Consider the following 13427-nt stretch of genomic DNA (forward strand, 5'->3'; position numbering starts at 1 on the left):
AAAGGGGCTGTCCCAGGTTCTCCCTCCTACCCAGATGGCAGTAAGACTACAGGACTTGAACTTCGGGTACACATCTCACAACTAAAGGACTATACCTGACCTGTGGTTCTGCACAGATGCGAGAGACCTCCAAATCTAATTGACAAGGAAGAGCTGCCATCAAGGTAGGCTGCTTCCACCCAAAGAGATGAATTAAGAATTCCTACTTAAACATGAAACCTTTTCTTCTCTTTCCTTTACTCTGGCATTGACCTAGAAAGATAACACCCTCATCTGTATCTCCCAAGACACTGAGAAGGGGGGTAAACTCTGAAATTCAGAGCAACTTTTATTTCAGGCTAAGAGAAAAATCTCACCCACTCCCGACTTGAAGGGGCTCACACAACAATTTTTACAAATGAATCCATTAACAGTGCCACCTTCATGGAAGCAAGTTTGTGCCCCAACAAGATTTACTTTTGTCTGTGGTTGTAACCTATGAGTGGACCTAGGGGGTGCCTGAATGGCTGAAGCGCAGCTGAGCAGTGCCTCTTAGGTTATCTAACCATGTCCCTAACTATTCTAAAAAGGACTGACCAGGAGTTTTTTCATGATTCACAGTTTCTGTCTTTAGCAGTGAATACGGCCTAGTTTTCTGACTAGGAGTAGATGTAAGTGAGACTATGATCAGTAACCTCTCCGAAACTCTTTTTTTCTTATTTCAGTTTTATCGAGATATAATCTACATACAGCACTGTATAGGTTCAAGATGCACAGATTAAAGACTTGATCTTCACACATCATGAAATGATTATCACACTGAATTTAGTGAATACCCATCATCTCACATAGATGTGAAATTAAAGAAATAGAAAAAATATTTATTCTTTGTGATGAGAACTCCTAAGATTTCCTCTCTTAATGATTTTCATATATAACCTATGGCAGTGTTAATTACATTTATTTTGCTGTACTTTGCAACCCTAATACTTATTTATCTTATAATTAGAAGTTTGTACCTTTTGACTGCCTTCATTCATTTCCCCCTCCTCCTGCTCCTCACCTCTAGTAACCACAAACCTAATCACTTTTTCTGAGTGAGTTTGCTTTTGAAATATGGTTGGCCAACACTATGTTAGTTCTTGGTGCACAACATAGTGATTTGATATTTCTATACATTTCAAAATGATCACTGTAAGTCTATTTATAATATGTCACTGTATGGAGATACGATGTAGTTCTTGACTATGTTTCCCACACTGTACATTTCATGTTTGTGAGTCATTTATTTTGTACTTCTTAATCTCCCTGACCTACTTCTCTCCTTCCTCTATCTTCCTGAGACCTCTCCTTAACCCTTGATGATAAAGCAGATTCTCTTGCTAAGCAATTAGCTTCCCAGCAAAAATCATTGGACTCTCTAGCCAAGTTTGTTCTTGATAATAGGATAGTCCTTGATTATCTTTTAGCTAAACAGGAGGTGTCTGTGCTGTGGCCCACACTACCTGATGCACCTGGATTAGCACTTTGTGAGGAGTTGAAACTCGGCTACAAACGATTACTGAGTAAATAGATAATTAATGAGAACCTACTCTACTGCTCAGGGAACTCTGAGTGAGTGAAAGTCACTCAGTCTTTGCAACCCCATGGACTATACAGTCCATGGAATTCTCCAGGCCAGAACACTGGAGTGGATAGCCTTTCCCTTCTCCTGGGGATCTTCCCAACCCAGGAATCAAACCAGGGTCTTCTGCATTGCAGGTGGATTCTTTACCAACTGAGCTATCAGGGAACTCTGTGGTGACCCAAATGGGAAGGAAATCCAAAAAGAGAGGATATATATACATGCACACACACACATATATGCATAGCTGATTCACTTCACTGTACAGTAGAAACTAACACATTGTAAAGCAACTATCCTCCAATAAAAATTAAATAAAATAAAATTTTAAAAAATCACTGATCAAGCCTCTTGGCTTAGAAATAACCCCTTTGACAGTGTCTTTTTACTTCATTCTGATTGGTTTGGGTTTTGGGGATCAGGGCTCCAAAGTGTACTCCAAACACTGGGAATTGATCTATTTATAGTTATTGTAAAAATCCCCCTGGTGCATCGTATCCTCTCAAAAACTATAAATACATGTTCGCAGCCACTAACTGCCAAGCAAATGATCTCCCTGAGACTGGCATGTCAGAAAAGGAAAGAGAATGACCAACTTAAGGATTATGAACAGGGGACTGTGACCTGCGACTGTCACAGGAATTAAACCAAACAGAAGGACCTCAGGATGCCATACCCATGATTAAGGAAGCTGCAAGAGCTACAGAGTGGTAGCCAAGAGTGGCACTAATGCCTTAAATTTTGATCATGTCTCTCAGTTAGAGTTTACCAAAAGGGGATTTGCTAAAAAAATAAAACAAGACCCAAACCATTTGTCCCATGTTAGTGTGCTAAGTTGCTTCAGTTGTGTCCAACTCTGTGGGACCCTATTGACTGTAGCCCACCAGGCTCCTCTGTCCACGGGATTCCCCAGGCAAGAACATGGAGTGGGTTGCCCTGCCCTCCTCCAGGGGATCTTCTTGACCCAGGGATCAAACCCGCATCTCTTGTCTCCTGCATTGGCAAGCGGATTCTTTACCACTAGCTCCACTAGGGAAGCCCCTCATTTGCCCCAACAACAGCTAAATGAGTCTTAACTGCAGTTTCAACCTCTCCAGGTAGGTGACTTTTAAACAGACATTGAAATTTCCTGATCAGCCCTATTGAGGTAATCTGAATAAAAAGACCCTTGCCATTCCTTTACCCCCAACATAAGATGACCTGGCCTGGAACAATTTTTTTTTCAGGCTAATAACATACTTGCCCCTCTCTCCTTCTGCCTATAAAAGCCTTCCATTTTGTACAACCCCTAGGAGAATCCTTCTGTTTACTGAATGGGATGCTGTTTGATTCATCATTGAATGAAACCAACTAGATCTTCAAATTAACTCCATGTAATTTTTTAAAAAAGCTTAAACAACACAAATTTATCATCTCCAACTCTGGACGATAGAAGTCCCAGATCAAGGGATTGGAAGGCTTGGCTCATCCTGAGGCCTCTCTCCTTGGTTTGCAGATTGCTATCTTCTTGCCTGGACTGCTGCAGTCCATGGGGTCACAAAGAGTTGGACACGACTGGGTGACTGAATGACAACATCTTGCCATCTTTGCACGGCCCTCTCTGTGAGTCTCTGGTCTGTGTGTCTTACTCTCCTCTTACTACAGGGACACCAGTCAGATTGGATTAGGGTTCACCTAACAGTCTTGTTTTAACCTAATTGCTTCTTATAAGGTCATATCTCCAAATAATATTATCACATTCTCAGGTATTGGGAGCTAGGCTTCAATATCTGAATTTTGAGAGGAGACAATTCTTAACAAATTATCTACATAACAAACACGTATGTACCAATGTACAATTAAGAATGTGGTAACCACTATAAAGAAGAATTCTGGATACTGTGAGAGAGCAAAAGAGGAGACATAATCTTAAAAGATACATGAGAAAGTGCAGTTAAGAAAGTGACACTAAACTGATGAAGGTAGAAAAGAGATCACACAGGTGAAAGGAGAGATGGAGAGTGTTCTGGAATTTAGAAAAAGAAAGAGAAGGCTCTGAAGTGAAAGACACATGGTGAGTTTGAGGAAGAGGGTGAAGCAATATATACAAGCGCACCAATTGGAGGGAGGGTGGCAGTGAAAAAGAAGCTGGAGAGATAGGCAGGGACTGGATCATACAAGGTCTCATGAGCTGTGGTAGGGAGGTGTTTTTTGGTACTTGACAAATGTTCTTAAATTGACATAAGGGAATAACTCTATGTCGGCACTGACTGTTTATATCATTATGAAAAAAGAGAGAGTGGAACTAATCTTTCTAATATCTATTATGTGCCAAATGGTTTACATACTTATTTTAACCTCTATAGTAACTCTTAACCTCTACAGTAATTGTAAGAGGTATATACTGTTATTATCTTCATTTTATAGCTGAGAAGAGTGAAATTCAGAGAGGCTGAGTCACCAGGCCAAAGATCTTACAACTGATAAGTGGTTCCAGAGATAGGTAAGGTGATGGAAAAGGAGTTAATGATTGATCATGCCTACACAGTGAGGCCTCCATAAAACCCCAATAGTATGTGATTTAGTGAGTCTCCAAGTTGGTGAACACATCTACATACTGGGAGGGTGACACACCTCATCCTCCCCCAACTCCATGGGGACAGAAGGCTTTGCTCTCAGGACCCTCCCAGACCTCATCCTATGCACCTCTTTATCTGGCTGGCTGTTCATCTATCTTTTATCATATCTTTTAACAGATTGGTAAACAAAAATGTTTCCCTGAATTCTGTGAGCTATTCTAGCAAATAATCAAATCCATGGGGAAGAGGGTAATGGAAACCTCCAGTCTGTAGCCAAGTTGAACAGAAGTTGTGAGCCTATGACTTGCCATGGGCATCTGAAGTTGGGGAACCATCTTGTGGGACTGAGCCCTTAACCTGTGGGATCTGATGCTGTCTTCAGGTAGAGAGCATCTTCACTGATTGAATTGTTGGATATCTGACTGTGTAGCAGCACTGGCTAGTGTGGGGAGAAAAATCCATCTGGTGTTGGGAGTGCTGAATATGGTAGTGGTGTGAGAGTAATGACAAACAGGAGGAGGATGGGAGATTTCTATACAGTGGCAGAGCCTATATTCCACTTGACTTTTGAAGCTTTGTGTACTGTATCTTAAAATATAAGTATGCCCATAGCTTTGAATTGAAATAGGCAGTATTGGAACAGGTCAGGATGAGGGCAAGTGAAATAAGTTCTTAAATAAGAACTAAAATCCTTGGAATAGTAGGGATATTTTCAGTCAACACCATTATGGTGCTGGTATAATTTATTGATGACGTTAGATAAAAATCCGTCTATTAGGACTTGACACCCACAGAATCTATTACTCAGCTATAACTACTATATAAAACCAAACATGCTAACCAACCATAGGAATCAGCATGACAGGTTTTTTCCTTCCCTTGGGTTTCTGTAATAATACGGGTATTCTCCAGGGACAACGAAAAAGTCAGATCTAAAACAAATAAATCAAAAAGTAATTCATCCAGGATCCTCTGAGCTTACTCAATAGTTGTGTGTATGGAGGTATGTGTGTTTGTGGTGTGCATGGATGCTCCCATATATTCATATGTGCATGTGTGAGTATTGTTTACAGAGTCTTGTACTAGGCACTTTGGGGAGAAGAAAATTAAAAGAATTAAGTCCTTATATTCTAGTTACTTTAGGCTCATAGTTTATTGCACTTGGCAAAATCATTTGCAGTAAGACATTATCTTGGTACATGGAGTAAAAGAAACCTTATGTTCACCCAACATTCATATAACATGTTCCTACCATATGCTTGGTACTAAAATAATGGTCTCCTAAATGCTTTAAACTAAACCAAGAAGCAACAAAATTCTTGCTAAAATGAAGAACGAGATTTAGGAGATAGCAGTGACTAAGATGCCGGAAAGGTGTTTCTTGTTCCTGCTCCATTTGGAGCTATGTTGATGAGTCATATTTAATCAATTTTTTGATGCATCAGAAAGGAAATTTCCCTAAGAGGCAACTGAAAAAAACATTCACCCTGCCCAGATTACCTACTGACTTTTAAATAGGTTGAGGAGGAAAAAAATGTATGTTTACGTGTAGCCCAGACTGGCACCTGGTGACCACTTTCATTCCTCACTGAGTGAACAAGAGTGTAGGTGGCCCCCATTTTCCATGGCTGACGAGTTTCTGAAAAGTGATGTGTAAATCCAGTTTTTGTCATCAGGGCGGGGTTTTTGTCAAATGGATAGTTACTACCTCACCAATCGTGGATTTCTCTTGATTTGTTTGGTTAAAAGGAGTGAACCCTGTAGATGGATTTCTACCTATTCTATGACCCTCTACCCATAAAACAGAAACACATGTAAGTGACATGGTATTCTGATGCTACTTTCATCTGGGGATCCTGAAGCTTTGGGACACACTTCCCTTGCATTTCTAAGAAACAACATGAAGTGAATTTCACTGAGAAGGAGGTGAAGTTCATGAGAAGGAGATGAGAGAAGAAAGTTTTCTATTTAGTGAGACGATTTCAGTATCTATAATCATTGATTCAGCTCTTTTGTGGACAGTAAATCCACTGAATTTAAAAAATGAATTCCTATACATTAAAATAAAAATGATACAATAATTATTTGCCACTGTTTGAGACTACCTTTCTAAGGCTAGAAGACCATATTTCCTACTAGCTTTCTCTTTGGTTAGCAAGTGCTCCTGGATAATAAGACTTCCTTGTAAACAATTATGATAGCAGCATATGTCAGAGTCTATGGAGAGGTTTGGCTTTTGGAAAGATGCAGCTACAAAATAGTACCAACTTCTGCCCTTCACTATTGGCTTAAAGTCTCCATCTGCTCTTCTTGACTATAATGGTTCTTGAATTGTTCCCAAATTTTGTTCCTTGCTGCCTTTATTATAATAACAAAGCAACCTGGTTTCCTTTCTTCCAATTTCAGATCTATTCATTCTTTTATCCATTCAAAACTCACGCTTATTTGCAGAATGAATAAAGAAACATCTATTGAGGATCTACCATGAAGAAGGTTTTAGGTGTATAGATGCAATTGAGAATGAGCTGTAAAACCTGCCCTCAAGGCACTGACAATGTAAAGGAAATATACATGGCTCTATTCACCACATGGACAAATGATTACAATACAGGGCAGAATAATTCACAAGAGAATGAAAAACTATGGAAATTCACTTCCAACTGGGGGCAAAAGCTTCATGAAAGTGGTGTTATTTGAGCTGGACTTTGAAGGCTGAATGGTACTCAGAAAATGGGGGTGAAGATGGAACTTCAAGTACAGAGTCCAGCATGAGAGGCACAGACCCAGGAGAGAGTGGAGGAGTGAAGGAAAGTGAAACATATTATGAAAAAGGAGTAGGTGGGGAGAGGTCTGAAGTATGGGTGTGGCCATCAGATCATGGGGAATCTGAAATGCCAGTCTGCGAGGGTCTGTGTTGTTCTGTAGGTGAAGGAGAGTTGTGGGAAGTAAAAAAATAAAATGATGAGAACTGGGCCAAAGATGGATTTGGTGATAGTGCAGAGTAGATCAAAAAAGATAGAGATGGGACAGTGGGGCTGATCAGAAGACTGTGGCAGCAATAGTTTAATAGCAATAGTGAAAGACAGTAAGGGCCTCAGGTTTAGCAAGGCAAAGGTGAAAAAGGAAAGGAACCCAGGTGTATCAGTGAGGCTAGGACAAGACATCTAGCGACTACTGTTGAATGATAGAGAGGGCAGGGCCTAGGAAGACGCTGAGAGTTTTCCAAACCAAACACACACCACGGCACCATCCCTCCCCTTTCCTACTAAGTTACCTTCCTCAAAAGTCTACCTGTTAGAGCTTACATTTCAATGGAGGATACAGGAAAAAAAAGTCACTCTCTTTGGTTTGGATTCTTCTCTGTCTCCATTTTGTCTATGTTCATGACCTAATACATTACAAATAGGAGGTTTTAAAAAATGTTTTACTTTTCTGTCTTGAAAAATGTAGATATTAAGACAATAGGATAATATTAAAATTTATCAACAATAGGTAATACATGTAATAAGTGAAAAACCACCATGTGTTATGTCTAACACACGCCCTAAGTTATCTGCAGCTTGTTTCTAATAATTCAATATTTATAGTTTTACCAAAAGTCAGCATGGACCAAAGAAAAATAAGTGACATGTGGGCCTTAGCAGATGCTATTCTTTCATAAACCAGAGAAAAATATGCTTGTAATCCAAAAGCTTCCTGCATTCATGGAAGAAATGAAAATCCTCCTGTCTGAGTGAGAAGTGATTTCTAGCCTGACATTTGGCAGTGTTGACCTGCCCACCCTGATGGTGTTAAGCCTTTGTAAGAACTGGGGAAACCAAGATATTTGCACTTTATTTGCTCAGAAGTGACATGGGAGATATGTCAGAAGCATCAAGGGGATGAAAAGTTCAATGCTGCTCAGACAAAGATGTGCACTCAGAAGTGCATATAAGTAAGCCAGTTATTTAAAATTTGTATTAGGCTTGATCTCTATTGAGAAGCAAGAGAAAACAATTTAACAAAACAGCAGGAAACCACCTGACAGTGGGCTTTATTACTGCATTTTATTGGCTTTTAGCCCAAAGATTTGCAAGGTCTGTGTCAGGTGATGAGCTTTCCTTTGTACTGTAGGCCATGATTCAGAAGATGGGTTTGGTTCCCACAAAACATGTCCCCACAAGGACTATCTTCGTTAAGATGAAGACCACACCCTATTATCTGGTTTGTGATTACCACTATTTTCCTCATGGATATTAACTCCTGAACATAGACTCACACTGAAAATCAGATCTCATTGTCTGACATTGCTATTGACTTATATTCCACTGATTATAACATGCATCTGAAAGTTTCTGAATTATTGTTATACCAGTGGTTCCCATCTTGTGTTTTGGAGGATCTGGTGTTATAGCCATCTGCCAGAATCAGATGTAAGTCACATAACTTACATTCAGTAAAATTTGCCTTAAGAGACAGATGAGTTTTGTCAAAAGCATATAGGTGTTTCACCTCCACCACATTCAAGATACAGAACAGCTTCATCATACCCCCAAATCTCTTGTGCTCCATTATAGCCCCACTTTCCAGTCCCTGGTGACTGTTCATCTATTCTCTGTTCCCATAGTTCTGCCTTTTCCAGAATGTCCTGGCTTCTTTGACTTAACAATTGAGATTCATCCATATCATTATGCCCATGACTCCTTTGTATTTTTATAACTAATACTCCATTGTTTGGATATGCAATTTTCATACATTCACATATTGATGGCTATTTGGATTGTGTCCAATTTTTGTTTAATTATAAATAAAGTTGCTATAATCTCATGTACAGATTTTATATTAATGTAAGTTTCCATCTCTCTTGAGTAAGTATCTAGGAGTGGAATACTGACCTAGATAAATACAGATAGTGGACAAGAAACTGGCAAATTGCTTTAAAAAATGTTTGTACCCTTTTGCATGTCTTCCAATAACGTGAGAATTCATTGTTCTGCGTTCTTGTTAGCTCTTAGTACTGTCCATTTGTTTGATTTTTGCCATTCTATTAAGTGTGTAGTGGGATTTTTATTATGGTTTTACTTTGTATTTCTCTGGTGACTGATGATGTGGACCATCATGATGTGTATGGGCTTATTTGCTACTCATATATCTTCTTTGGTGAAGTGTCTGTTCAAATCTTTGCCCATTTTCAAACTGGGTTGTTTTCTTATTATTGAATTTGAGAATTCTTCATATATTCTGGATACAAGTCTTTATTGGACAGGTGTTTTTCCAAATATTTTATTTTAGTCTGTGGCTAGAAGTGACGTTTTCTTGAGTTTCTTAGAAGTCCAATTTATCTTTCTTTTTCTATTATATTATTGGAGACATGTGTAAGAAAACTCCTCCCTCCTGTCTCTTATGTCATTGCTGTTTTTCTTTTAACTTACACAAGCATACAGAAGTGTGAATACACACACACAATTCGCAAGTATCCATAATTGAATACATGGTTGGTATTATTTTGAACAAACTGTTATATATTAGATCAACTAAGAAGAAGAGAAACAACAGGATTTTGTTGTAAGAAAACTTCTGCATTTTTTTAGTATCTCAAAGTATACTTCCAGACCATGAGACATGCTAGATATAAAAAAGGTTACGTCAGAATAAAAAAAACTAGTCCACTACTTAAGAAGTTATGAAAAACTAAGTATTTATGCAATTAATAGCTTCTAAATAAATAAAAATTAGGATTAAGGAGACATAAACCCATAACCATAGTTGTTTAAACACTATTTTAATAATTGATAGAAGAAGAAAATAGTCTCTCAGGATATTTATATTTGAAAAACTTGTCAAGTTTACCAATGTGACTTAAAGGACGTTTATAGAACACTATACCAAACAGTAACAGAAAACGTGTTCAGTTTAAGTATACAAAGAGCTTTCATCAAAAGAAAACCATAAACTAAGCCATAAAACAAATCTCAGCAAATTTCAAACCATACTGAAATACAGAACTTATAAAATATACTCTCTGACTACAGAAGTGTTAAATTAATCAGTATATAATAGAGAACAAACTAGTGGTTACCAGCAGGGAGAGAGAAGGGTGGAGGGGAAAATAAATGTAGGGGATTAAAAGGTATAAAGCACTATGTATAAAATAAGCTACAAGGATATATTGTACAACACAGGGACTATAGCCAAAATTTTATAAAAATGATAAGTATAACCTTTAAAAATTGTGAATCACTATGTTGTACATCAGTAACATATTATACATCAAGCACATTTCAAAAAAAAAAAAATCAGTATCTAAAAGGTATCTAGAAAACTCCTAAGTGTTTGGGGTTTATTTTTATTTTCTTAAACTTTTAATTTTGTATTGGGGTATAGCTGATTAATAAACAATGTTGAGATAGTTTCAGGTAAACAGGGAAGGGACTCAGCCATAAATATACATACATCCATTCTCCCCCAAACTCCCCTCCCCTCCAGGCTGCCTCCACATAACACTGAGCAGAGTCTCATGTGCTATACAGTAGGTTCTTGTTGTATACCACACAATTTTTGACCACTATCATTTTCCTTCTCTCTATAGAACTTCTAACATTGCTTTGAAGGCAGGTCTATTGGGCAACTCAGTTCCTCAATTTTTGTTTGTATCAGAAATCTTTATTTCTCTTTCACTTTTGAAGGATAATTTCACCGGGCACAGAACTGTAGGCTCAGTTCAGTTCAGTTCAGTCATTCAGTTGTGTCTGACTCTTTGCGACCCCATAGACTGCAGCACACCAGGCCTCCCTGTCCATCACCAACTTCCAGAGTTTACTCAAACTCATGTCCATTGAGTCAGTGATACCATCCAAACATCTCATCCTCTGTCGTCCCCTTCTCCTCCGGCCTTCAATCTTTCCCAGCATCAAGGTCTTTTCAGATGAGTCAGTTCTTCACATCACATGACCAAAGTATTGAAGTTTCAGCTTCAGCATCAGTCCTTTCAATGAATATTCAGGACTGATTTCCTTCAGGAGTGATTGGCTGGATCTCCTTGCAGTCCAAGGGACTCTCAAGAGTCTTCTCCAACACCACAGTTCAAAAGCATCAATTCTTTGGTGCTCAGCTTCCTTTATAGTCCAACTCTCAGATCCATACATGACTACTGGAAAAACCATAGCCTTGACTAGATGGACCTGTGTTGGTTAAGTAATGTTGCTGCTTCATAATATGCTGTCTAAGTTGGTCATAGCTTTTCTTCCAAGGAGCGTCTTTTAATTTCATGGCTGCAGTCACCACCTGCAGTGATTTTGGAGCCCCCAAAGTAAAAGTCTGTCACTGTTTCCACTGTTTCCCCATCTATCTGCCATGAAGTGATGGGACCAGATGCCATGATTTTAGTTTTCTGAATGTTGAGCTTTAAGCCAAATTTTTCACTCTTCTCTTTCATCAAGAGGCTCTTTAGCTCTTCTTCACTTTCTGCCATAAGGGTGGTGTCATCTGCATATCTGAGATTATTGATATTTCTCCCAGAAATCTTGATTCCAGCTTGTGCTTCATCCAGTCCAGCATTTCTCATGATGTACTCTGCATATAAGTTAAATAAGCAGGGTGACAATATACAGCCTTGACATACTCCTTTTCCTATTTGGAACCAGTCTGTAGAGGATTTTTTTCTCTTAACACTTTAAATATTTCAATCCACTCATTGTATGGTTTCTGAGAAGTCAGCTATAATTCTTATTTTTGTTCTTCCATAGGTAAGGTATTCTGACTTTTCGGCATTTTTTTTCTTTTATTTTCTGTAGCTTGAAAATGATACACCTATGGGTAGTTTTTTTTTTTTTTTTTTAGCATTTATCCTGTTTTGTGTTCTCAAAGCCTCCTGTCTGGGATTTGGTGTATGACATGAATTTGGGGAAATTCTCAGCCATTATTGCTTTAAATATTTCTTTTGCTTCTTTCTCCCTTTATTATCCTTCTCGCATCCCTGTCAGATGTGTTGCACCTTTTGTAATAGTTTCACAGACCTATATTTTGCAGTCATTTGTTCTTTTTGCTTTTCTGTTTTTGTGACATCCATTGATATATCCTCTAACCCTTAGACACTTTCCTCAGCTACAGCTAGTCTACTAATAAGCCTGTCAAAGGCATTTTAAAATTTCCTTTATGATGTTTTTCTATTATCTAGGATTTCTTTTTGGTTCTTCCTTAATATTTCCATCTCTCTGCCTACATTGCCCATCTGTTCCTGCATCCTGTCTGCTTCGTCCATTAGAGCCAATGGCATAGTAATTGTAGTAGTTTTAAACTCCCAGTCTGATAATCCCCAAATCTCTGCTGTATCTGGTTCTAATGCATATCTGATTCTTCATATTGTGTGTTTTTGCCTTTTGGTGTGCCTTCTAATTTTTTATTGCTAAGCTGGATACGATGTACTAGGTAAAACGAATAGCTGTAAACAGACATCTAGGTATGTGGTGGTGAGGTGTAGGAGAGGGGAGCGTTCTTTAGTCCTGTGATTAGGTCTCAGTCTTAAAGTTTATGCCTTTGGACTGTGAACTTTACAACTATTTGGATTTTTTTTTCTACCCATGTAAGTGGGACAGAATAGCTAGAGTTGGCTGGAGCTGGGTATCCCCTTCTCCAGGTCAGTTAAACTCATGAAAATACTCCAGCAGTTTAGGCTCTAGTTTACTAGTTTTCCCTGAGGGTGAGCCTTGTTAAGAATGAGTTCTCTGGTATATTTCAACATGATTCCTTTTTTCTTTCACCTGCCAGAAGCAAAAGGGGATTTTTCTCCAATATTTACTATGGGAATGAGGTCAAACACCCGAAAGTTAATCTCACAATATTATGGGGATACCTATGACTGGGTTCCTCTGGAGTTTTCAACCCTCTGAGTTGTCCAGAGAGTTTTTAGCAGTTTGCTGGCTACAGTTCAGGTTTTCCTAAACCAGCACCTGTTTCAGGGGTAGTTTCTGCTCATGAATCTCTGCTCCAGTAAAACATGACACCCTCTGTTCACCTGTCTGACTCTCCAATCTTGGGGGCAGTGATTTGCTCTGTGTTCACCACTTTCTTAGGAATCCAAGAAGACCTGTTGCTTTTTTTCAGTGTATTCAGATATTTACTTGTTAGGATTGAATGTTGGCTCCATACATGTAGAACTGGAAAATCAGAAGTCTCTATTGTTTCATATTCTCAGTTTCATTCATTTCTGCTCTTTTATTATTTCCTCCCTTCTGCTTGATTCTAGTCTTTTTTTTTTTTTTTTTCTGGCCACACCTCGAAGCTTGTGG

Source organism: Cervus elaphus, chromosome 15 (genome assembly GCF_910594005.1).
Source record: "Cervus elaphus chromosome 15, mCerEla1.1, whole genome shotgun sequence".
Lineage (NCBI taxonomy): Eukaryota > Metazoa > Chordata > Mammalia > Artiodactyla > Cervidae > Cervus > Cervus elaphus.